The sequence below is a fragment of the Phocoena phocoena genome, chromosome 14, assembly GCF_963924675.1.
Source record: "Phocoena phocoena chromosome 14, mPhoPho1.1, whole genome shotgun sequence".
Lineage (NCBI taxonomy): Eukaryota > Metazoa > Chordata > Mammalia > Artiodactyla > Phocoenidae > Phocoena > Phocoena phocoena.
In genome coordinates this window covers 1653757-1680502 of record NC_089232.1, presented here as the reverse complement: position 1 = coordinate 1680502, position 26746 = coordinate 1653757, and the positions used below count along the sequence as shown (strand labels likewise).

At 41.8% G+C, this 26746-nt stretch overlaps 1 pseudogene; it reads left to right on the top strand.

The window, feature by feature from the left end:
- The first annotated feature begins 2092 nt into the window (after window positions 1-2092).
- Window positions 2093-26746, top strand: part of LOC136134116 (transmembrane protein 14C pseudogene) — a 30739-nt pseudogene continuing 6085 nt past the window's right edge.

Genomic DNA, 26746 nt, shown 5'->3' with positions numbered 1-26746 from the left:
TTACTAGAGGGAAGTACTATTTCTGCTCCTTGGTTGCCAGAAGCCTTAGAAAAATGTAAAAATATGAAGAAGCCAATTTAAGTGTATGGAGGAGACTGTCCTCTATTTCCTGAAAGGAATAATAGCAATTTTACCCATTCTTCCTTGTTTTATCTTGGCCTGTAATATAAGAATATGAAAACCAAACAATGGAAATACTTTTTTTTTTTTTTTTTTTGCGGTACGCGGGCCTCTCACTGTTGTGGCCTCTCCCGTTGCGGAGCACAGGCTCTGGGCGCGCAGGCTCAGCGGCCGTGGCTCACGGGCCCAGCCGCTCCGCGGCATGTGGGATCCTCCTGGACCGGGGCACGAACCCGCGCCCCCTGCATCGGCAGGCGGACTCCCAACCACTGCACCATCAGGGAAGCCCAATGAAGTTTTTAATTTAGCATTTATATTAGTTTCCTGGGGCTGCTGTAACAAATGACCACAAGCGTGGTGACTTACAACAATAGAAATGTATTCTTTCCCAGTTCTGGAGGCCGGAAGTCTGGAATGAGGTTTGGGAAGGGCCTCTCTCAGTCTGAAGGCTCTGCGGAGGTTCCCTCCTCACCTCTCTGTTTCTGGTGGCTTCAGGTACTGCTTTCTGTGGCCGCACCACTCTGATGACTGTCTTCACGTGGCCACCTCCTCTGTGACACAGTCATTGCATTTAGGGCAGATAATCCAGGATGACCTTGAGATATTTAATTCAACTACCTCTGCAGAGACCCTTTTCCCAAACAAGGTTACGTTCATAGGTTCCGGGGGGGTTAGGACTTAGACATATCTTCTTAGGGACCACCGTTCAATCCACTAGGGCATCTCTCTTTTTCTGAAAGACATGTGTCACTGGATTAAAATGGTAGTAAAATGAGGCTATATCAGAAAATCAAACACCTTTTCATTCCTTATTTACATTTTCCCTTTCCAGCATTTTTGCTCTTTGAGAACACGACATTGTTTAAAGACTTACAAATCCGTCTGAAGGTTTCCAATGCCTGCTGTTCTCTGCTGGTGCAGTAAGCATCCTGCAGGTGGCAGGGAGCAAGGGCTCCAAGTTCTGAGTCGGGATCTGGGGTGGGGTGGTGGTGAGGCCGCCGCGGACTCCCTTCAAGGCTGATTGGCTGGTCCAGTGTCACGCGACTGCCCCACAGCCTCTGCAGGGGCCCGCGGAACAAGTCCTTATGCTGAGCAAGGAGAAGACGGGTTTCCCCAGGTTCTGAACACAGTTCTCAGGTGAGGGATCCAGGGGAAGAGAGGGGGTCAGTTACCAGAAGAAGAGTAAAGGAGAGACTTTCCCAAGCGGCTCCGAAACCAAACCCCCGAAGTTGATCAGCCTCGGGGGCTTTTCCATGTGTTGAGACCCTGTTTCCTTGACATGTCTATACGGCCTGACAGTAATTCCTTTCTGGGGCTGCAGACACCCCAGGCCACCACCTCACTCTCCAAGGAATAACTCTGATGCCACATGCACAAATGAAATTCTGATGTCTGGGCTTCTCGTGCAACTCGCCAAGGGGGAGAGAATTCAGCAGCTGGGCTGACATAATTCTGTGGTCTGCTTGACCGTAAATATGAGAGCTGGCGTGCTGGCTGCATATTTCTGTGCCCTGTGAGCTGCGTATTAAGTGTTGTGAGGGCGGGATTGTGTGTCAATAATCTCAGTTTTTGGCACAGAGCGTGCTGAGCTAAGCTTGCTGTTCTAGATCAAGGCTGCCCAACAGAACTCTCTGCGAAGATGGAAAGAGCCTGTATCTGTGCTGCCTGACACCACGGACAGTAGCCAACAGGTGGCTGTTGAATCCGTTGAAAGTCCTGTTGTGATTAAGAAACCGAATTTTAAATCTAATTTATTTTTAATTACCACAAATATAAATTAAAATGGCCACGTGTAAAACAAGGAGGAATGAGGAGATTGATGACGAATAGAATTAGAAAAAAATATTGTTAAACTTTGTGGCAGAAACAGTAGGGTTCCCAGGCCTGTGCACCCTCGTCGGCAAATGCAGACCCTGGGGAAGGAGGTGAAGGCCTGGTGTGATCTTCCATTTGGACGGAGTGAAAGAGAGCAATGCAGAAGGACTCCGGCCCCCTAGTGCCTTTACGTTGGATTGGCTTTGGCTGTGTAGCACTGGTTGCTTCCGGCGGGATCACTGGCTATGCAAAAGCAGGCAGTGTCCCGTCCCTGGCTGCCAGGCTCCTCTTAGGTGGATTAGTGGGCCTGGGTGCCTATCAGCTGTCTCAGGATCCAAGGAACATTTGGGTTTTCTTAGTTACATCTGGAACCTTGGCTGGCATTATGGGAATGAGATTCTACCACTCTGGAAAATGTATGCCTGCAGCCTTAATTGAAGGTGCCAGTTTGCAGATGGTCGCCAGACTTGGAATCAGTGCATTGGGTAAGCCCGTCAGTAGGAGTCACGGCCCAGCTTGGACTCATGAAGAATTTTAAATTTTCACTATTTTTGGCATATTAAGATAAATTAGTACAGCATTTTCACATGTTCTGACATTTTGCCTAAAACAAAAACAAACCAAAAAAACCCAACTTTGCAGAGAAAAAAGTCAGTTATTATCATTACAACCCTAAAGGGGTGGGTAGAGTGTAACACAAGAGCTTCCTCCTATAGTAGAAGCATACAGTTTGATTCTTGTATGTTGGTGTTACCTTTTCTTTCTGAATCTGTAGGTGAAACCTCCAGGGATAAAATGTAAGGTGTCACCATTGGGGCCCCTGATAAACATCTGGATGCTGAGAACACATGTTAGACCAATGAAATCAAAATCACTGGGGATGAGACTCAGGCATCAGTAGTTTTTAAAGCTCCCCAGGTGTGATGATTAATTTTATGTGTCAACCTGGAGGGTGTTTTTGGATGAGATTAACATTTAAACTGGTGAACTTTGAATAAGCAGATTGCTCTCCATGGTGTGGGTGGGCCTCATCTAATCAATTGAAGACCCTGAATAGAACAAAAAGACCTGCTTACCCAAGCAAGGGGGAATTCTCCATCAGACTGCCTTTGTTTTTTTGTTTTGTTTTGTTTGTTGGTTTTGTTTTTATAAAATAAATTTAATATCATCTTTTCAATATCCCCCCCAACACAGCCTTTTAATAATTTGGTAGAATATTCCTCTAAACCTTTCTCTGTATTTACACATATTGTTTCCTTATTCTGTCTTTCATTCTTTAATTTTTCAACAAAAAAGTTTACAGTCCGAAACTCCTGGAATTGATTTCCACAGTGTATGATAGCTTGTTCAAATGATAGGTGACTTTTACATTTATAGAAATTGTTTGACTGTTTTGCAAAAAATTTTGCAATCCACACTTTCCAGATAATAGTGGACATGCCCTTTTCTCCCCAAATTCTCTCCATCACAGAATACCATGGATTTTTTAAACTTTGGCTAATCTGACCATCAGACTACCTTTGGACTGGAACTGTACCACCCTGGGTCTCCAGCCTAGCAGCCCACACTGCCGATTTAGTGTTCACCTGCCTCCATGAATGTGTGACCCAATTCCTATTTACACACACACACACACACACACACACACACACACACACACACACACACACAACTGGTTTTGTTTCTCTGGACAACCTCAACCTGACTAATATGCCAGGTGATTCCAATGTTGGAAGTTTAAAAATCAATAGTGAAAACCAATTAAGTTCATGCCAACCTCTGACCAGAGATTGCTGTAGGAAGGCAAATGTGTTTCTGCCCATTTCTACAGCAATTACCAGTACAAGGAACCATAGCTGTAAAATTCAAACCTATGTAACTTCTAATAGATAACACTGAGAAATTCTAGATAGCCTTAGGTTTGGTGATGACTTTTTTTTTTTTTAGAGTTTTAAAGTTTTATTTCTTTGTAAAATACTTATCGAGAGTTTAAACAGTGTTTGCCTTTTTCTCATTGTATAACATTTTTTTTAAATAGATCTTTATTGGAGTATAACTGCTTCACAATACCGTGTCAGTTTCTGTTGTACAACGAAGTGAATCAGCCATGTGCACACACGTCCCCATATCCCCTCCCTCTTGAGCCTCCCTCCCCCCGCCCATCCCACCCCTCTAGGTCATCGCAGAGCACCGAGCTGATCTCCCTGTGCTATGCTGCTGCTTCCCACTAGCTATCTATTTTACATTCGGTAGTGTATATATGTCCATGCCACTCTCTCACTTTGTCCCAGCTTTGCCCTCCCACCCCATGTCCTCAAGTCCACTCTCTATGTCTGCCTCTTTATTCCTGCCCTGCAACTATGTTCATCAGTACCATTTTTTTTTTTTTTTTAGATTCCATATATATGTGTTAGCATACGGTATTTGTTTTCCTCTTTCTGACTTACTTCACTCGGTATGACAGACTCTAGGTCCATCCACCTCACTACAAATAAGTCAATTTCGTTCCATTTTTGGCAGAGTAACATTCCACTGTATATACGTGCCACATCTTCTTTATCCATTCATCTGATGATGGACGTTTAGGTTGGTTCCATGTCCTGACTATTGTAAATAGTGCTGCAATGAACATTGTAGTACATGTCTCTTTTTGACCTATGGTTTTCTCAGGTTATTTGCCCAGGAGTGGGATTGCTGGGTCATATGGTAGTTCTATTTTTAGTTTTTTAAGGAACCTCCATACTGTCTTCCATAGTGGCTGTATCAATTTACATTCCCACCAACAGTGTGGGAGGGTTCCCTTTTCACCACACCCTTTCCAGCATTTATTGTTTCTAGCTTTTTTGATAATGGCCATTCTGACTGGCATGAGGTAATACCTCATTGTAGTTTTGATTTGCATTTCTCTAATAATTAGTGATGTTGAGCATCTTTTCATGTGCCTTTTGGCCATCTGTCTGTCTTCCTTGGTGAAATGTCTATTTAGGTCTTCCACCCATTTTTTAACTGGATTGTTTATTTTTTTGATATTGAGCTCCATGAGCTGTTTGTATATTTTGGAGATTAATCCTTTGTCAGTTGTTTTATTTGCAAATATTTTCTCCCATTCTGAGGGTTGTCTTTTTGTCTTGTTTATGGTTTCTTTTGCTGTGAAAAAGCTTTTAAGTTTAATTAAGTCCCATTTGTTTATTTTTGTTTTTATTTCCATTACTTTAGGAGGTGGTTCAGAAAAGATCTTGCTGTGGTTTATGTCAAAGAGTGTTTTTCCTATGTTTTCCTCTAAGAGGTTTATAGTGTCTGGTCCTACATTTAGGTCTTTAATCCATGTGGAGTTTATTTTTGTTTCTGGTGTTAGGTAGTGTTCTAATTTTATTCTTTTGCATGTAGCTGTCCAGTTTTCCGTGCACCACTTATTGAACAGACTGTCTTTTCTCCATTGTATGTTCTTGCCTTCTTTGTTGTGGGTTTATGTGCATGGGTTTATCTCTTGGCGTTCTATCGCGTACCATTGATCTATATTTCTGTTTTTGTGCCAGTACCATACTGTCTTGATTACTGTAGCCTTGTGGTGTAGTTTGAAGTCGGGGAGCCTGATTCCTCCAACTCTGTTTTTTTTCCTCAAGATTGCTTTGGCTATTCAGGGTCTTTTGTGTTTCCATACGAATTGTAAGATTTTTTGTTCTAATTCTGTGAAGAATGCCATTGGTAGTTTGATACGGATTGCATTGAATCTGTAGATTGCTTTGGGTAGTATAGTCATTTTCACAGTATTGATTCTTCCAATCCAAGAACATGGTATATTTCTCCATCTGTTTATGTCATCTTTGATTTCTTTCTTTTTATTTTTAAAGTGTTTTTAAAAATTTATTTATTTTATTGATTTCTGGCTGTGTTGTGTCTTTGTTGCTGTGCGCGGGCTTTCTCTAGTTACGGTGAGTTGTGATTTCTCCTCTTTCATTTCTAATTTTATTGATTTGCGTCCTCTCCCTTTTTTTCTTGATGAGTCTGGCTAAGGGTTTATCAATTTTGTTTGTATTCTCAAAGAACCAGCTTTTAGTTTTATTGATCTTTGCTATTGATTTCCTTGTTTCTATTTCATTTATTTCTGCTCTGATCTTTGTGATTTCTTTCCTTCTACTGACTCTGGGTTTCCTTTGTTCTTCTTTCTCTAGTTGTTTTAAGTGTAGGGTTAGATTGTTTATTGGAGATTTTTCTTGTTTCTTGAGGTGAGATTGAATTGCTATAAAGTTCCCTCTTAGAACTGCTTTTGCTGTGTCCCATAGGTTTTGGGTCATCGTGTTTTCTTGTCATTTGTTTCTATGTATTGTTTTATTTCTTCTTTGATTTCTTCAGTGATCTCTTCGTTATTTAGTAGCGCACTGTTTAACCTTCATTTATTTGTGTTTTTTACAGTTTTTTTCCCTGTAATTGATTTCCAATCTCATAGAGTTGTGGTCAGAAAAATGCTTGATACGATTTCAATTTTAGTAAATTTTCCAAGGCTTAATTTGTGACCCAGTATGTGATCTATCCTGGAGAATGTTCCGTGTGCACTTGAGAAGAACGTGTGTTCTGCCACTTTTGGGTGGAATGTTCTATTAATATCAATTAGATCTGTCTGGTCTATTGTGTCATTTAAAGCTTCTGTTTCCTTATTTATTTTTTGTTTGGATGATCTGTCCATTGGTGTAAGTGGGGTGTTAAAGTCCCCCACTATTATTGTGTTACTGTCGATTTCTCCTTTCATGGTGGTTAGCATTTGCCTTATATATTGAGGTGCTCCTATGTTGGGTGCATAAACATTTATAATTGTTATACCTTCTCTTGGATTGATCCTTTGATCATTATGTAGTGTCCCTCCTTCTCTCTTGTAACAGTCTTTATTTTAAAGTCTATTTTATCTGATACGAGTACTGCCAGTCCAGCTTTCTTTTGATTTCCATTTGCATGGAATATCTTCTTCCATCCCTTCACTTTCAGTCTGTATGTGTCCCTAGGTCTGAGGTGGGTCTCTTGTAGACAGCATATATATGGGTCTTGTTTTTGTATCCATTCAGCCAGTCTGTGTCTTTTGGCTGGCATTTAATTCATTTACATTCAAGGTTATTATTGATATGTATGTTCCTATTACCATTTTCTTAATTGTTTTAGGTTTGTTTTTGTGGGTCTTTTTCTTCTCTTGTGTTTCCCACTTAGAGAAGTTTCTTCAGCATTTGTTGTAAAGCTGGTTTGGTGGTGCTGAATTCTCTTAGCTTTTGCTTGTCTGAAAAGCTTTTGATTTCTCTGTCGAATCTGAATGAGATCCTTGCTGGGTGGAGTAATCTTGGTTGTAGGTTTTTCTCTTTCATCACTTTGAGTATATCCTGCCACCCACTTCTGGCCTGCAGAGTTTCTGCTGAAAAATCAGCTGATAACCTTATGGGGATTCCTTTGTGTGTTATTTTTTATTTTTCCCTTGCTGCTTTTAATATTTTTTCTTTGAATTTAATTTTTGTTAGTTTGATTAATATGTGTCTTGGTGTGTTTTTCCAAGGGTTTATCCTGTATGGGACTCTCTGTGCTTCCTGGACTTGGGTGACTGTCTCCTTTCCCATGTTAGGGAAGTTTTCAGCTATAATCTCTTCAAATATTTTCTCAGACCCTTTCTTTTTCCCTTCTTTTTCTGGGACCCCTATAATTCAAGTGTTGGTGCATTTAGTGTTGTCCCAGAGGTCTCTGAGACTGTCCTCAATTCTTTTCATTCTTTTTTCTTTATTCTGCTCCTCAGCAGTTATTTCCACCATTCTTTCTTCCAGCTCACTTATTCGTTCTTCTCCCTCAGTTATTCTGTTATTGATTCCTTCTAGTGTATTTTTCATTCCAGTTATTGTGTTGTTCATCTCTGTTTGTTTGTTCTTTGGTCTTTGGTTCTTCTAGATCTTTGTTAAACATTTCTTGTATTTTCTCAATCCGTGCCTCCACTGTATTTCCGAGATTCTGGATCATCTTTACTATCATTACTCTGAATTCTTTTTCAGATAGACTGCCTATTTCCCCTTCATTTAATTGGTCATGTAGGTTTTACCTTGCTTCTTCATCTGTGACATAGTTTTTTGCTGTCTCATTTTTTTTTTTTTATGAGTGGGATTGTGTTCCTGTCTTACTGGTTGTTTGGTCTGAGGTTTCCAACACTGGAATTTGTAGGCTATTGGGTAGAACTGGGTCTTAGTGCTGAGATGAGGACCTCTGTGAGACCTCACTCTTTTGAATATTCCCTGGGGTCTGAGGTTCTCTGTTAATCCAGTGGTTTGGACTCAGAGCTCCCACCACAGGTGCTTCTGCCCGACCCCAGGCTCTCAAACCAAGATCCCAGAAGCTGCGTGGGGTGGCAAAACAAAACAAAACAAAACAAAACAAAAGGACCATAACAAAGTAAAAAATAAAATTAGACTAGGAAACTAACAGATATGTTAGAAAGAATGTAAAAATAAAAATATAGATGAATCAGGCTTCCCTGGTGGCACAGTGGTTGAGAATCCGCCTGCCGATGCAGGAGATGCGGGTTCGTGCCCCGGTCTGGGAAGATCCCGCGTGCCGTGGAGCGGCTGGGCCCGTGGGCCATGGCCACTGGTCTGGAGCCTGTGCTCTGCAGCGGGAGAGGCCACAGCAGTGAGAGGCCCGCATACCACCAAAAAAAAATATATATATATATATAGATGAATCAACAACTGGAAAGTACATCAGTACCACAATAGTAAAAAAGAGGAGGAGGGAAAAGAAAAAAAAAAAAGAAAGAAAAGCGGGGGGGGGGGGAGGCCTTAGCTGTGGAGGGCAGGGCCTAAGCAAGGGTGAGGTTTGGGTGGTGGGTGGGGCCTATGCTCAGGACCCACAGGGCTGGAAAAGGCCCTGGGGGGTGTCCAGGGTGGGGCTTAGGCTCAAGGAACAGAAGGGGCCTAGGCGTGACCCCCATCCCTGGTCTCAGAGGGCAGGGGACCTCACCTGGGAGCCCAGCAGCCTTCCTGGGCTCGAGTGGGTGGGGCAAACGCCCTCCTCTCCTCTCCTGCTCCTTCGGTCCCGGAGGGCCCCTCCCACCTGCTTCTCCTGATCTCCCCGGCCTCAGGGCCGATGACCCTGTCTGGCCTCCACTTCTCCTCCCCCCTCAGTCCCCCCACGTCCTACTGGTTCACTTTGGGGTTCCTCCCGTCTCCTTGGGCATCAGAGTCCCCCACCAGCTGCCGGCAGGCGCCCTAGTTGTGGGGAGACACCAACTCTGTGTCTTCCCACACTGCCATCTTGACTCTGCCCTCTCCGGTGATGACTTTTTAGATACAAAATGAAAAGCATGATTCATGAAAGAGAAAAAATTATTAAGGTGGACTTCTTTAAAATTAAAATAAAATTAGCTTTGTGAATGACACTGTAAAGAGAATGTAAAGACCCCCTGGGAGAAAATCTCTACAAAACACATATCTGATAAAGAACTGTTATTCAAAATATTCACAAACTTTTAAAACTTAACAGTAAGAAAACAAGGAATCCAATTTAAAAAATGGGCCAAAGTTCTGCACAGAATTCATCATTGCTGCTGCTGGTGGTGGGTCTCTGAAAAGGTTTTCTTCTTTATTAAAAAGTGGTGCAAAGGAGGACCATTCTCTCCCCAGGTCTTGGCTACCGCTGTGTGAAGATGGAATGCTCACTTCAGCGAGTTGTAATCTTTTTGCTGGTAGAGGGGCTTGCCTTGAAGCCGATGGCTCCTGACTGATCAGGGCGGTGGTTGCCGAAGGTTGGGGTGACTGTGGAAATTTCTTAAAATAAAACAACAATGAAGTCTGCCAAAAAAAAAAAAAAAAGATGGAATGCTCAGACCTGCTCAGCCTTCCTGCAGTCATGAGGGGACAAGCATGTGGGTAAAAGACAAGCAAATGGTAAAACAGAAGGTGGAAAGAACATAGATCTCCGGGGAAGCTGTTGTGACTCTGTTTTCCAATCGTCAAACCACCTGACCCCTGATTTCTCATTACGTGGCATAATACATCCCTTTATCGTTAAAGTCAAACAATTCAAAGCATAATGATTTGAACCATTTTTGGAAAAATGGCTTCTGCTGCCTTGGTTTTAACAATTAAGTTAGAAAAACATCATCATCGTACACTAGCAGGTTCAGAGCTGTGAAGTGTCAGGGTAGCTGCTGGCCTAGGTGTTGCTTCCAATCCCTTCTCTAGCTGAAGGGATGATTCTGGCACCACCTCCCTTGTCATCCTCCTACTTTCTTCACAAATGGGGAGGTCAGATGACAGTGTTAAACGTAGTTCTCTCCTCACTACTCGCGTTGCCTTTGTTGTCTAATTGGTTATAGTGAGCTGGGATGCTACCTTCTCCAGGTCGATGAATTCCTGTTCCCAAGCTTTACGTGAACTGTGAAAATCTGAGGTTGATATAAATATTTGAAAGACATTTGCAGAAAAGATAGATAGTTACGGCATTGTAATGAAATAAGGTTCTCTCTAAAAGGTCAAACCAGAAGGTCTCCTTAGCATGAAAAAACTTGTATTAATGTATTACAGGGTAAAAATGCTAGAGTACCACATGCTAACACTTAAAGATGTTTTAGTAGGACCTACTGTATAGCACAGGGAACTCTAGTCAGTACCCTGTAATAACCTATATGGGAAGAGAATCTGAAAAAGAATGGATGTATTATGTATAACTGAATCACTTTCCTGTACACCTGAAACTAACACAACATTGTAGATAAACTCTATTCCACTATAAAATAAAAATTAAAAAAAAAGTTTTAGTTGCCAGGATCATGGTGAATAAAGTAAGTAGTAGAATCCCTCTCTTCTCTGCGTTTTTCTGTGTCCTCCTCAGTTTATTCATTATTGCTGACAACTAATAGCTAAGCAGTGGGATTGTGGGTTCTGAGATGTATGTAAACGGAGAGCAGAGGAAAAGAACAGCTGAAAACGTTCATGGTCATCAGATGGTTTGTATCTGCATTTATAAGCGGGAGCCATGAAAAAGACAAGACCAGCAGGGCACAGGCTCTGTCCTAGAGCAATAAACAGTAGTTATTCAACTAGTCACGTGTTGAGTGGATGGAAGGGATCCCCGGACAGAACACTCTAGACTGGAATGCCGCTGGTTTTCAGAGACTGAGGGGACATGTTCCACATGGTCGCCCTCTCCAGGACCACCCCTCCACACGGATTCAGGTATGTCGATTGGGTAAGTGGATCTCTGCAGGTCTCAGTGACCTCACCTAGTAAGTGGGACTGATTTCGTAGGTTGCCGTAGGACTAAATGCATAGGTGTAAACGTGAAGTGCTCAGAACAGTTCTTGATATACAACAATCAATCAGTAAGTCACAGCTGCTCTTTGCAGTAGCGTTAGCGGTATCATAGGAGCAGTACAGATTACATGCCGGGGGTATTTAGAGGCTTAATGAGGTGAGTTACTTGGCCCCCACCTGTTGGAGTGGATCCTCAGAGATGTTGGCTGTCAGTCTGTCTTTGGTGGTGTGTCCTAGTTCACCTCCTGTCTTCTTGCTGGAGGACAGGCCAGCCCCCGAAGTGCTCTCCCCACGGCTGTTCCATTTCTCTGGAACTCTGCGCCCTTCTGAGACGTAAGATGCTCTGACCATTTAAAAAAAATTTTATTGGAGTATAGTTGATTTACAATGTGTTAATTTCTGCTGTACAGCCAAGTGATCAGTTATACATGTATATACATATATATATTCTTCTTTTCCATTATGGTTTATTACAGGATACTGAATATAGTTCCTCGTGCTATGCAGTAGGACCTTGTTGTTTATCCATCCTATATAGAATAGTTTGCATCTGCTAATCCCAAACTCCCAATCCATCCCTCCTGCATCCCTCCTCCCCCTTTGGCAACCACAAGTCTCTTCTCTGTGTCTGTGAGTCTCTGTTTGGTAGATAAGTTCATTTGAAGACACTGACTTTTATGTAAGAAACACAGGGCAGTTTTAAAGAGAATTTTAGCTCTGAAGAGGGATCCACTCATCAAAAGGTTGTGTTTGATGTCTCCAAAGACCTGAGTGTTTCACTTCATGACAATTCAATGACAGGTAATTTGCTTGATTTTTCTTTTTCAGTTTCCATCCAGGTGTTTGGCTCGGCTCCACAAGGAGAGAGTCTGAATGTTGCTCCCTTGTCAGTGTTGAACGCTATTTGCGATTATACTTGAAATCATGTAACAAAGATGTATTCTTCTGTAGCTCTTCCTCTGACTACCCAATCATGTGAGTATTCTTGAAGACTTTGTGTTTTACAAAACAAGCCACCGTCATCAGGATGGTAACTTACATCACGTGATCACGAGTCCCAGGCAAGCCTGATCCTCTGCGTTCTAATCTTATCTCAAACACACCTGAGAGGTATTGTTTGCAATATTCCTTCCCTACTTCCTCTGTGTTCATTTGAGCCACGAAATGAGGTTATGAAGAAAGAAAAATGAGGTAAGAAAAAAGCTAAAAAAAAAAAAAAGACTAGAAATGAGACGGTAGACTTGAAAATTATAATATATGTCCACAAACTGGTAAAAATCCAGGGAGACTGATTTTTTTTCCCTCTCACGCTCAAGCCTGTCTGTCTGCATTTGGAACAGGGAGGCTAAATCATGGTTAAACAGTAAATGCAAATGTCATGCTTGCTGACTTCATTTAGCCTCGCTGCATTTATTAAAGCTTATGTTTAACATCTTGGCTATCCAACATATAACATATGGACATGTGGGTGAGAGTGCTATAAGAACCTTTGCTTGTTCAGTCTTTGACTGCAAAGGCTTCAGAATAACCTGAATGTTAAATTGCTATTTTTTAAGAAAATGACTTTTTAAAACCCTAGGAAAAACACCATAGCCAAGAATTATTTCTTCAAGTCTCCAGGACAGGCTAACAGGGCCAGGAGACCTCTGGAGAGCTGGTGGCGGGGAGATTCTGAGATTCCCGAGCACAGGAGAGGGTCTGGGGGCAGGGGCAGAGTCAGTGCAAAGACTTCCTGAGAGGAAGCATGAGACCTTCGCTGCCCTTGAACTCAAACAAGGAATTTGTTCCAGCCATTGGGGTGTGTGTGTGTGTGTGTGTGTGTGTGTTTAAAACTTGAGAAACAACACAACCTCTTTATCAGCTTCTCAAAAGGAAAACCTCCACTGGCACACTTGAGAATCTAGCCGTTGTTTCTGCACTGCCTCTAAAAAGTTTGCATCTTTTGAAAGGAGACAGCCAATGAGCTTAGGTCAAAATCCACTGGAGAACAAATGAACTTTTATCATCTTTTTAGTGTATATTTTGAGTCAGTTATATTAACAGGATTTGTGTGTGTGTGTGTGTGTGTGTGTGTGTGTGTGTGATTTTGATTCCCCAAATCTTCATGCTTCTTTTTAGTGAAATCTGTATAAAGAAAGACAGTGGCCAGGAAGAGAAGATAAGGTCTGCCAGAAATCGAGGACATAGCAAGTTGTATGAATGTTATGGATCAACGTTCGTTCCATAAATAAGGTCAACCTCATCTTAGTGAGAACTTGAAATCTAGAACTTTTGTATACCTTTAAAATGTGTTTAAGTAATAAAAATAGTCTGTTTTAATTTTAGAAAAACTATATTCTCTACTTTTGAAATAGATGGAACCGTTTTAACACGACTTCTTTCTTTACAAACGTGCAATGGGTTGCATTTTGCTGAGATCATGAATGTAATTTCAGCGCAGTTGTTAATCCAAGCTGTTTAATTCCATCATACAAGGTTTCTTCTCATCTTTGGGTGACAGATTTACAGAGTTAAGAGAATATCAAACATCATATTGTGAGTGGAGGCTAGGGTTGTTTGGTCACTGCAGGTCACTGTTGTAAATACACACAGCACCTGTCCTGAGACACCGGCTCTAGTCCTGGAACTGAGCCCAGGGCTACTGCAAGTGGGTAGACCTGGACTTGACATTGTCTTTTCCTCCCAGGAGCTTTGTGTTCTCAAACAAGACAGTTTGCAAACTTGCATCACTGTTTCTTTAGGTGTAAACTAGAAATGACAATGCCTGCTTTGCAGTGTGCTCTTTGAGCCTTAAGTGAGGGGGTCGGAGCCTCACTCACGGTCGTTGTGGAGACTGAAGACCATGGTCCCTTCTGCTCCTCCCTGGGCAGGCTCTTTCCCCAGCCTCCACTTTCCTCTTCCCTAACTGATGTGAAAATTTGCGCTTCCTTCCTTTGTGGATGCAGGCAACAAATCACATCGCCTTTGAGGTTGGTCCAGAGACAGAGCCTTGGGCTGAAGTATTGTTGGATTCGTTGGATGTTTCTAATATGCTCGTAGCCTTTTGAGGTGTTGACATTCTATGTCCAAGGTAGGTCTGTGGCTGGTCTCAAAATCCAGCCCTCTGTCTGTTTTTGTGAAGGAAGTGGTGTTAACACAGCCATGCTTGTTTGTGTTCTGTTGTCTAGGGAGGGCTCTGTCTGAAAAGGATAGAGTTGAGGACTTGCACCAGAGACCCCGTATCCTGCACATGTAAAACTGACCATCTGTCCCTTTAAGGAAAACTTTGCAACCCCTGGTATATTAAACACACCACTGCTACCTCGGCCAGGTCATTGCTGACTCGTGTGTAGCTGTTTCTCAGATGGGAGTCGACAGCCTAGGAAACATCAACATCAAGCCCTACTATGAGCCAGCTCCTGTGCTACATACCAGGGATGTAAAGATGAAAGAACGCAATTATTGCCCTAGGGTCTTTCTAGTTGGGTGGTGGACACCTAAGAAAACAGGGAGCTGCACACACTACGGGAAGAGCTATGATGTAGGAAGACATATGCGCTCCACGAGGACTTGTGACTGTGGCCAGTCCAGCTGTGTTGCTACCACAGTGAGTGGTCCAGTATGTACATCTATACTTCTGCCCTCAGAAAATTAACCGTTGCTTGAGGGATCTGATATTAACTCATGGAACCCTAGCAAGACCAGGGACAGTAGTTACTTAACTATGCATCAGACAGAACGTGGAGTTCAGGGTCACGGGCTCTCGCAGGCTGTGAGGATGATACTGGAGGCAAGCAGAGAGCTGAGTGTGCTTCAAGGATCTGCACCAGCTTCAAGGAATAGGCGGGATGTGGATCGGAGCCGACCCTCAAATATCTCAGTTTTTGCCTCTCACTGTGGATTTATTACTTACTCAGCTCTTGGTCAAATTTTTTTGATAGCAGGACCTTGGAAGAAACAGGGGCAACAAGATGGTCTCCTTCATGGTTACCTGACATGTCTGTTCTGTTATGATTGTTTCCATAGGGGACATTTCCTGACCTTGACTTTAAGTTTCAATGACACTGAGTAACTTACGATGTCCTTCTCAAAGGACAAAAATGTACTGATTAAGTCTCTGCTTGCCCTACTCAAATCCTTTCTGATTTTATAGGTATTTATCATCTTAATTCCCAAACCTGTTTTTTTTTTTTCTTGTGGTAGTAAACAAAGGTCACTGAATGAAAACAAACAGAGGCTGTTTTTTTATGGCTGGGGGTTAGGCACTGTCACCGTGTTTCGGCAGAGACTCAAGACTCAGAGGCAGAGAGAGGAATGGGTAAGAGTTATGGTGGACTAAAGTGCAGGGCTTGGGTGCTCTGAGAGAGGCTGGGGGCCATACACATATGACGTTTTCTTTATCAGTTCATCCATCGGTGAACACGTTCCACATTGTATCTTGGCTATTTTAAGTAATGCAATGGACTTGGGGGTGTGGATACCTCGTCATGTTAATGATTTCATTTCCTTTGAATGTATACCCAGTAGTTGGGTTACTGGATCATATGGGAATTTTATTTTTAATTTTTTAAAGGAACCTCCATACTGTTTCCCATAGGAGCTGGACCAATTTATATTCCCACCAACAGCACACAAGGGCTCCCTTTTCTCCACACCCTCAACATTCATCGCATTGGCTTTAACTTAATTTTAGTTTAGTTTAATTTATGTTAGTTGAGTGTTTTTTATGTTAGTTTAGTTTAGTTTGTCTTTGTAACATAAGGAGTTTATATTGACTCTTCATCCTTATTTGGGATTTAAGAGCTAAGAACCTGTGGTCTAAATAGAGTGTTTTTGTTTTTTTTTTTTAACACTTGTAAATAGCAAAATAATCATGAACCATGCTTACTGCTTCTTCAAGGGAAACATCTCCACTCCTGGTGCTTTTTGAGGAAATGTCCTCATCCATTTTTGTGCAGCAGGAAGGCATGTTTCTCAGGCCCTGACTGAGTTGGGGCAGGCAGTTCCTCCAAATTTGGGTGGGGTCTACATGCTTTTTAAGTGGCTTATGCCAAAGCTCGCTGGACAAGTCCGAATCGGTGTCTTGGGAATTTAAGGTGAGAAATACGGAGAAATACAGGTAGCTGGAATCAGGCTTAATAGGATGCTCCAAGAAAGGCCATGAGATAGACTGTGAGCCTGGAGGAAGGTGATATTCTGAGAAACAAACATTATGACTAACCAGAGCCGTGGTGGAGAGCCAGTGTCTGGGTGGAAGAGGAGGAAAGCCAGCTGTCAGAGGGCGGGACGTGCCATAGATGTGAACGGGAGCAGAAGCACAGTGGACAGAGTGCAGGCAAAGTGGAGACAAACTCACACTTCTGAGTGCATATAATTTCCTAGGATCTTTGAGATTTTACATTGTATGTTCTATACAAAAATATAAATTTGTCATCTGACTCCTTTAGAAGAATGCAAGCAGATGAGGTCAAAGGCTTTGATTTGCTAGTGTGTCCCCAAGGCCTGGCATAGAGCAGATGTCAGATAAATATATGTTGAGTTAGTAAAAAAGGTTTATAATTTTATGATTTTATACAAGTCACGTTTATTGGTTTGGAGCTTGTTCTTATCTACGGAGCAGATCTTAGGCAGGTGTGAACCAAGGGATTTTACTCTGCAATTTGAAAATCATTGATAAAAATAACAGATAAGGTAGAGTCCAGGTCCATTGTTTAATGAGCTCAGTACTTAGCCTTTTTCATCCACAAAATCCATTTCTAGTAAGTTGCTTGAGTTTGAGGAAATGTGAAACATTATATGAGGATATATATTAAGTAGCCTTCCCATAACTTCCCTGTTAACGGATTAGCCCAAGTCTTTCCCAAAATGAATAATTTGAGGTTAAATGCTGAGAATAAAAGGTGTAATCATAAAAAAAGACTGGAAAAACCCACTAATGATAATCAAAAGCATGTGATTCTACATATGATAATTTTGAAAAAAATTAAGTTCTTTCAAAGGAATTATTGAAGTATGGTTGTGTGTTAATTTCTACTGTACTGCAAAAACTAAATTCTATGTTAAATAAAATTGAGGATAGAAGTACAAATCAGAACCTGAATATTAATAAAACATACAACCACAGCTAAGAAGAAACTCGCATTGTGTTCATGTGTACATATGTGCGGATGCATAGCCATAACATCTGCATCATCTCATCTAAAAAGTTGTAGAGAGTGTATCAGCATAAGTTAGGTCGTGCTGCATTACAAGCAACCCCACATCTCACCGGCTCACCACATCACAGTTTATTTCTCACTACACTCACTTCTGACACAGTCAGCAGATTTGTCACATTCGCTCACATATTCGTCCCAGCAGACTTTGATTTCAAACAGCTTGTGATTCCTGAGGTGGAGGGGGGATGGCGTTGTGATTCATACACTTGCTTTTAAAGCTTCTGCCCAGAAGTGATACTTATTCCACTCGCATTTCATGACCAAAGCATGTGACACGTCCACACCCAGTTTCAAAGGGTGAGGGAAGTACAGTCCTACCGTGTCATTATAAGGAGAAGAACCAGGATATTTCTAAACGGCAGTAATGGCTGCCACAAAGTGTATTTTTACTTTGGCTTTGAGTGAAGGTCTGTAAACAGGGTGGAATGGTTGGGTGTAGGAGTCAGTCCCTGGTTACTCCCCGTTCCCTTTCTGACACCCTTCTTCTCTTCAGGATAAAAGTGTCCTGGGCAAATGCATTATAGGTTCTAAGTTTTTTCTACTCAAGCCCTTTGCATTTATTTATTTCATATCTTCCTTGATTGCATATTGAGTTAAAGTGCTTTTTCTCTGACTGAGAACAAAACAATATTAGAAGAAGACAGGAAAAGAGACAGTGACCAAAAACAGAAAAGAAAATAGAAGAGGCATAGCAAAATGGTTACCTTGACTTAACCTTATCAATAATTACTTTAAATGTAAATGATATAAACACTCCTATTAAAAGGCTGATTTTCAGACTAGATACAAAGCAGAGCTGACTCTATGCTACTTAATGAGAGAAAGCAGACAGAGCAGGAATCACTGAAAACGGAAACAGGCAAGTGATAAAGACAATTAGCCAACTCAAATGTTGCTTCTTCGGAACCCACCTCAGCAACCTTGGCCGGCCTAAACTCCACATCTGTCTTTGAAGCTTAGGGTGCTGCTGAAAGCTTTACTGGCTTCTCGGCCTCCCAACACCTTCCCACTGACCAGCTTCTCACACTCTTGCCATGAGTCATGGATCCAAACACGTTTTGAGAAGAAGAGCTACACTCAGACAGGTAAGTACACCTTAAGAACTTCCCTTCTCTCCAAGATCTGGCCACTCAAATCTTGTCACAGCTGCTCCCCAGTTCCTTCAGAAGGATTTTTAAATGAATTTTAATCCAGATCTTGTAGGCAAGTAGGAGCATGGGTCTACTACAAGCCAGAAGTAGAACTTCTCTGTAAATGATTATGGGTTATTATTACTCATGGATTTGCCCTAGAAAGTACTGTCCATCCTCTACATATGTAGAGTTATTTGCAATAGAAATGGTAGTAGTAGAAGCCTTTGAAATTTAATTCAGTTTTGGATCTGTAAGTCATTGCTTAAGATATATTAAAACATAAATTTACAACTATAACTTTAAGAATACAGCCACTTCCTATGCCAAAAAATGCCTGTCACCTTACAGGCAATATAATCAAAGGCTGTAGGAATTGCCAGGAGTCTCAAAGTGGGAATTTGGAATGGTTGGCGTAATGAACTCATATTCCTGTCACTCAGGGAACGCCTGTCTGTCAAAATGTCTGTCCAGAAGAGCTGCTTTAACGTTCAGCAAAATATGATTCAAGTCAGACAGAAACTTAAGCTACACATTTAATCGTAGGAGATTCATGCAAAACCATAATGTTACTGGACATGTTTCAGAATTATGCTGTTGATTCTAAAACAGCGAAATGGGTCCAAAACACCAACAAGTATGGATTTTGTGAGACAATGTGCCACCATAATCTTATCTATGGCTAGTGGTGGCCAAAAGTCTTCTAGAATAATCTTTCACTTGTGAAAGTAGGGAAACTTTTGTAACAACAGAAGGAAAGAAGAATGAGTTAGTATGTGGTATGTATGTTATTTTTGTTTAGTCAAAAAATCAACACAAAACCCAAACATATGTACATTCTTTTCTCCAAAAGTCTGTTATTAAGTTGATGAAGCAGCTTCTATTTGAGGGTGTCAGAGAATCAAGGAAATAGCAAACATCTGTATAATAAGGAAGCACAGGCTCTTCTTGTCGTTTTTATTTTCCAGTATTTTGTCTATGATCATTTTCTTCTAAACTCAAATCCCAGTTTTCTGATCTGTTGACTTCACTGACCGAAGGGGCCCCGTGGCCTACCCCTCCCAACTCTCTTGTGGGTGCCTTAGCAAAGAACAGTTTATAGCTAATGTGTCTCTTGCTTGTGTTGTGACTGAATCCTTCAGAAATGTATTTTTGTGATTTTAGATGCAAATTCAATCCGGTGGGAGAGAAAGCATTTGGAAAAACCTTGCCCCTTCCTTGTGATTTGCATATTGGGATGACCCATGATCTGAATTTCCGATGTTGGCTGACCACAGCTCACATGATGTGCTCTGAACATTTCATAATTAAAATGGATGACTTTTACCTCTGGGGTGTCACTGAGGTTTTCAGTATATCCGATTAACTTTTACCTTTGAAGCCAAAATTACAAGAAGCAGAACGGTACATTGGATACTAGGTCTGGGTTGTTTGAAAATATTTAGAGATTATTTAGGAAGATACATTTTGTGTGATGATGCTCTTTTTAGATGTGGCTGAAGTTAGCACCCTGTAACGATTTCTAAATTACACGCATGTTCCTGGAGTCGTTTTCAGCACACACTTTTTAAAACATTTATTTTATCGAAGTATAGTTGATTTACAATGCTGTGCTCATTTCTGCTGTACAGCAAAATGGTTCAGTTATACACATATATACATTCTTTTTCATAGGCTCTTCCATTATGGTTTATCCCAGGATATTGAACATAGTTCCCTGCGCTATACCGTAGGACCTTGTTATCTGCCCATCCTATATAAACTAGTTTGCATTGAGCAGAGACTTTTTAATAGTACATTATGGGCCAGTTAATTAAACTCAATGTGTGTCACCACTGAAGTGACACTGACAGGTGACAATTTTCAGGTTGAATGTTACATTCCCCATTATTTCCTCAGGTCATGTTGGGTAGCTCATCTAAATAAACACCTCATCTCCTCCTCTGAGGATTATCAGGTCAGTACCATCCCATGCATTGTGCCATTTTTCTTATATCTGAATATTAGCAGACACATGCAGGAGAGAATTAGGTCCCCAGAACATCAAGATGAACATTTCTGAGCAAAGGAGAAAGCCATCCTCATCCTCTCAGAGCGAGTGACTGACCAGGCAGCTTACTTGAAGGCAAGACCTCCAGACACATGTTGCAGACTGTGTACATCCTCTGCGTACAGGGGATCTGTCAGACTCACCGGTCTCCAGGGAGCTGGGCGCGTTGTTCCTGGTGCAGCCATATAACCATGTGATTTGTCATCCATCCCCAAACATTTTTTTCAACCAAAGGAGGTGCTTTTAATAAGTACTTTGGGACCAAAGACTCAAATGGGGAACATGTGGGGAACGAGGATGGATGGCCAAGCTAAGTCAGCACAAAGTGGTGATTCCTGCCTGCCCACCTGCAGCTCTTATCAGGGCTTGCCTGTCCACTCTGAGGTGTAAGAATCGTGGTCTCAGCTTGGAAGTGTGAGAAAGTACCACTGGTGGGGCAAAGCTGTGATCACTGGGGAATGGGAGCCTGCACGCTGTCTTTCCTCTTCCTTCCCTGACACATGTAGGAAGAGGGCCCCTCCAAGACAGTGGTGGATGAGTGGACAGTGGGGCAAGCTTGCTGTGGAGCCGGGCAGCTCTGCCATGCACTCTGCTGGCCTCTCCCCCGTTCCCTGCTTCCTCTTCCTTTTTCCCACTCCTGATTCCAGAGATCTCACTTCCTAACAAAGCGGTAACACGTAAGCTCTCTGAGGAACCAGGCTAAGGGAATTCTGAACACTCACGTCCATAAAAAGCACGCTCGGACCTGTCTTAGGGGAATCCATTGAATGCATTTCAGTGAGTTCCCTGGGAAAAAACTACTAGCTGGTGGCAGCACGCAGCTGTAAACATGAGTGGCCGGGCTCTTAAGAAAATAGAATTTTTATGAGACCAAACCTATTGATTTAACGACCTGTGGGTGAATTTTCGCAAAGACAGAGCCCCGTGTCAGCAGATTTTCAAGAGGCTCACAAAAGTGAAGTTTGAGGACATGTGGCTTTCACCCTGAGAAAGATACTGTGAAAAACAATTACAGGAATAAGTTGACACAATACAAAGAAAAGCGGAGGAGGTGGACTGTGTGTGGAACTGCACAGAAACAGCAATTTTGCAGAAGGAGTTGCGTGTGGAGGCCAAGGAGTAGAGCACATGCTTTGTGGAAACACACCCGCTTCACCCTCACTCAGTCCTGCAGGCAACTGGCTCCAAATGCCCACTCACTTGACCAGCATGATGGAAATAGAAGGAGAACCTTTCTGTACAGCACCCGTACAAAGATGCTGCAAAAGAAAAAAAAAGACAGTGAAGACAACCAACAGAGGAAGGGGATTCTCCAGAAAATCATTGCTTTGGAAGAGATGAAAATTGTAAAAAATAAAATTTTCATTAATTTAAAATAAGTGCTATTTTAAAAGGTATACAATGAAGCAGAAATGTAAGAACTCAGGTGAAAGATGATGAAACACAAATCATCACCAAAAGGAGGATGGAATTGGATAGAGTCTAAGGGCAAATAAACACTAAAAAAAAAAAATGAAGTGACATGAAGAGTAGAAATGAGAAAGCTCAAAAGAAAACAGGGAAAAAAGTGTTAAAAACATTACAGGACAAAGGCAAGCAGGAAACTAGCCCAAAAAACTTTGAACACAATATTTTGACTATTTACCTCAGCCTGAAGATAAAAATAGTATATACGTATGGAATCCTAATTAGTGACTGTGTTTTTCACAGTCATTTCGGTTACTAACTCTGAAACTACCTCTGATTATTTTAGGATTGAGAAAATAAGTAAATATCTTAAGGATACTTGGCCTCAACTTTCTCCTCTCCTGTTGGATGGCTGAGCTACAAGTACAGAGAGGGTGGAAATTAAAACGAGCCCCATTGTGTGCAGAGGAATTGGAGGTGTCTGTAATCTCACGACTGTGTGCATGCACACGCACACACACATGTGCAGGTACACACATGTGTGACTCTATCCATAGAGTCCCCAGCTCTCTCAGCACCAGGGGCACCCACATCTTGAGCTCTGCAAACCATCCTCTAACAAAAGGCTTGAAAAAAATGGTTTCCTTGGAGAAGTGGCTGATTCTAGGATCGCAGCAAGGAAAGTACAAGATGAGGAACAGAGCATCCTTTTGTGCTCAAAGTAAGAAAGGAACCAGAGAATGGAGACCTGCCAAAAGGCCCTACGAGCCAACTTACAAACACATTCCCCCTGGTCCATTCTGAAACCATTTGAGCGTCAAAATAAATAACAAGGGAAAGAAAGTATTATCCATCAAATAAGCTGAGAATCAGTCAATCCCTGAATGAATGAATGAATGAATGAGAAGGAAACACTCCTTCTTCATGTAGAAAACCAACAGAGAAAAGAGGAAGGGACAGTGGCCTTAGGAAATCACTGTTGGACAGCCATTGACTCGGGTCAAAACCAGGGGGAGAAAGTTAGAGCCTGTAAACATCTTGTTTCCATCCAAGTGTCTCCCCACAAGACACTTATTAGAGGCAAAGAAACCTTGCAGACACCATATTCCCTGAAGGATGGAAGTTAACTTCGCACCAAAGCGAGATCAAGTACCTCTTGCTATGATTCACTGAGAAGATCACAACATCACGTCTGTGGTGTTTCTGCCCCAAACGTGTAAAACCTGCAACTAATCACACCAAAACATCCAAGTGCCCACATTGAATGATATTCTCAAAGACAACTGGTCAAAGTTATTAAAGAAAGCGAAGTGTAAGAACGCTTCAGTTTAAAGGAGACGCAAGAGATGATGATGAACTATGATGTGTGGCCTTTTATGAAACCCTGGGCTGGGCAGGGCTGGGGAGCGGTCTTTATGATAGACATTATTGAGACAGTTCATGACCTTTGAACAGAGACTGTGAATTACATAACTGTATTGTATCAATATTAAATTTCTTGGATTTGAACATTGCTTTGTGGTTTTATAAAAGAATAGCCTTGTTGTCAGGGCATATACTGATATATTTAAGGTGAAGGAGTGCAAATAAAAATATATGTGAGAGGGGCTTCCCTGGTGGTGCAGTGGTTGAGAGCCCACCCACCAATGCAAGGGACACGGCTTTGTGCCCCGGTCCGGGAAGATCCCACATGCTGCGGAGCGGCTGGGGTGGTGAGCCATGGCCACTGAGCCTGCGCGTCTGGAGCCTGCGCTCCGCAACGGGAGAGGCCCGCGTACCACAAAAAAAAAAAAAATATATATATATGTATATATATATATATATATATATGTGAGAGAGAGAAAGAGAGGAGAGAGAGAATGCACAAACCATAAGGCAAATGGGGCAAAATATTTTAAAAATGGGTGAACCAGGGTAAAGGGAAAGTAAGAGTACTGCAACTCTTGCAACTTTTCTGTATGCTTGAAATTGTATCAGAAAAAAAATTATAAAGAGAAAAATAAATATAGATGATAGGCAAAAGAGATCCAGCATGTGAGTTGCTGAAAAAGGAAACCAAAATAACAGAATTGAAAAATGTATTTAAAAACATAACTTCAAGGGTAAAGAAAGAACTTTTAATGCAGCAGGGCAAACTAAGACATAGGGGGGGAGAATGAAGTTTATTTTGTTCTTTTCCACAGGAACTTTTGCAGCAGGACCAAGACATCCAAAGAAATGAAGAGTGAGCTAAGGATTTTATACTCATTGAAATGTTAAAAGAGAAAAGGAAAAAGAAATTGAGAAAAATTAGCTATCTTATTTGTAATAACTGGAGTCCAAGGATCACAGTTTTAAAACTGACATATTTAGGAGTAGACGTAAGATATGAGGGAAAGATACAAAATTGCCCATGGAAAAAAATTTTAAAAAAGAATTTGAGGAAAACTCTGAAGAAGAAGACTGATGGACAGGAATTATGCTCAGGAGACATAAAAAGTTACTTGTAAAGCCAGATACATTAAAACAGCATGGCGTTGCTGCGTAACTAGACAGACCAATGGAAAACAAAATCAGTTAGAAAAGAAACAGTCCAGCACCTGACCCTAATTCAAATTTTGTGTATGGTAACTGAAGAAAGACAAACTACTCAACAATTTGAGATGATACTACTGGACAAGCATCTGGGAAAAAACAAAGGTAAATCCTACAACAGAAACAGAGTAAAAGGGGCCCTAAAATCGCAGGGGTTTAGTTTAATCTAACTGAATTGAACAAAGGTTTATTACTCATTCACATTATTTATCCATCATTGAGCAGAGTGCAAAAATTTGCAGTTTTTAGGTAAATCTGAAACTATTCTAGAATTTTTTAAAGTTTATTTAAAAATCCAAATACCGTATTCTCCCCTGAATTGCTGCCTTCTCTGAAGTGGGTGGGGAGCCCCATGGTCTGGCGATGCCCATCTCCTGAACTTGCCCTCCCTCTGGACAGACTCTGACTCTTGTATTGTCTCCCCCACCTGCCCTTAGTCAGCAGGAAATGCAAAGGCACGAGGATTAGGCCACTGCTGTGGGTTATTGCTGTTCCTAGATCCAGAGGCCTTTCCAGAAATCCCTGGGGATCTGATCCTTTATTCCTCACCAGCAGCCAGGCCTCCAACCTCCTCTAACTCTGATCACCCAGCTCCTGGCCTCTGCTTTGACGTCCTTCTTGCCTCTCACCATTTGATTTATTTCTGAAGAAGAATCAAAGCCTGTTAGTTCTGGAAAGAAACTTAGACTGTGTAGTCAGATCCTTTTGAGTTGTATAAAAAATGAAACAGAGACAGAGAAACGGAGGGCTCAGTGCTAATCCTGACCTTGGGGAGATGTGCCCCGGCCCACCCCCTGCAGACCTGGCTGTCAAGGTTGGTCTTGGCCCTTCTCGACCAGCTGGACACTCCTGACAGCAGCTCTGTTTTAGATTTCGTGTTATATGTCTTGTGCATACACACAGAACCACAAGTGTGCGTGTGTGTTCGTGTGAAGTTTGAGGCTGAAATCAGCTTAGATCTTCCTCGTGTTTTATACACAATGTTTTCGGGAAAGGGTTAGCAGGAGTAAAGGAATATCAGTTGGCTAAAAAGACATACTTCTAATTTTTGAACATTCTGAACTACTTTTTCAATCTTTTGGAGTAAATGTAAGATAAAAGCTTTAGCTGATTTCTTTCTCCTCAGATGTCAAAGCTCCTAAAACTCCTTTTCAAAAGAAAAGGTCATCTAGGTTGGATTCGTTAGTTAATGCAGCAGAGTGTAAAACGTAGAATTAATTTTGACTTTTAAGCCTCGGTCTGTATCTGCCTTTAGAGGCAGAGCTTGCATTTTTCTTCATGGAAATGAGCTTGAGAAGACCGTGCGTTTGAATGATGCGGTGACCACGTTAAGCTCTCATCTGGATGACGTGGGGAGGTGTGTGGAAGCATTTCCCAGGAAGCAATCTGAAAGCAGAGCTGTGCTTTGGGTAAGACGTTGCAGGCTCTCAAGATAATGTGTTTGCTCGAGGACTTCTGCAGATGGTCCCAGTACTACCCCAGCAGTAATAAAAATGGGGACTCTTCTGAAAATATGCTCCTGGTACAGAGGCATGGGATTTCTGCCTCTTCCGACCGGTCATATATTTGAAAATAGGCATGCTGGCCATGTGTTTTTTTTTTCCTTTCAAAAATCATTTTAGACCTTCTAGACTGAAAAAAAAAGGAAGACGGAATCAATTAGCACCTCCTTGAAACGGTTCCACCAAATCTGAGGGTGGGTTTCAGAAATGGAAGAAAATATACGGGATTTGAACGTGTTGTACACAAAAAGTTACGGTGACTTTTGAAAATACTGTTTCTCAGTGCTCAGAGGCAATCGTGTTTGATGTTTATTCTAATCCCATCAAAGCAACACGACAGGAGTATCATCACTCACATTTCAAGGAAAAACACATTTGTGTCACCCCACCCCCACCCCCGCTCTCTGTTATCTTGTTTGATTTTCAGCTTTGAGAAGAAGTTACTTTGAAAATCGTAACTATTTCCTAGAACGGATCATGTGAAAGTAGATCCAGAGCATCTTTTTAATGGAAAGGATAGATCAAATACTGTACCGGGATGAGAATCAACGTACTATCATTACAAGCAACAGCGTGGAAGAACAGTTGAGTTGAAGGTGCCAGACACAGAGCACAGTGTGTGAGTCTGTTTGTGTAAAGCTCAGCGGCAGGGGAGCTAATTTATGGGGTCAGGGTCTGG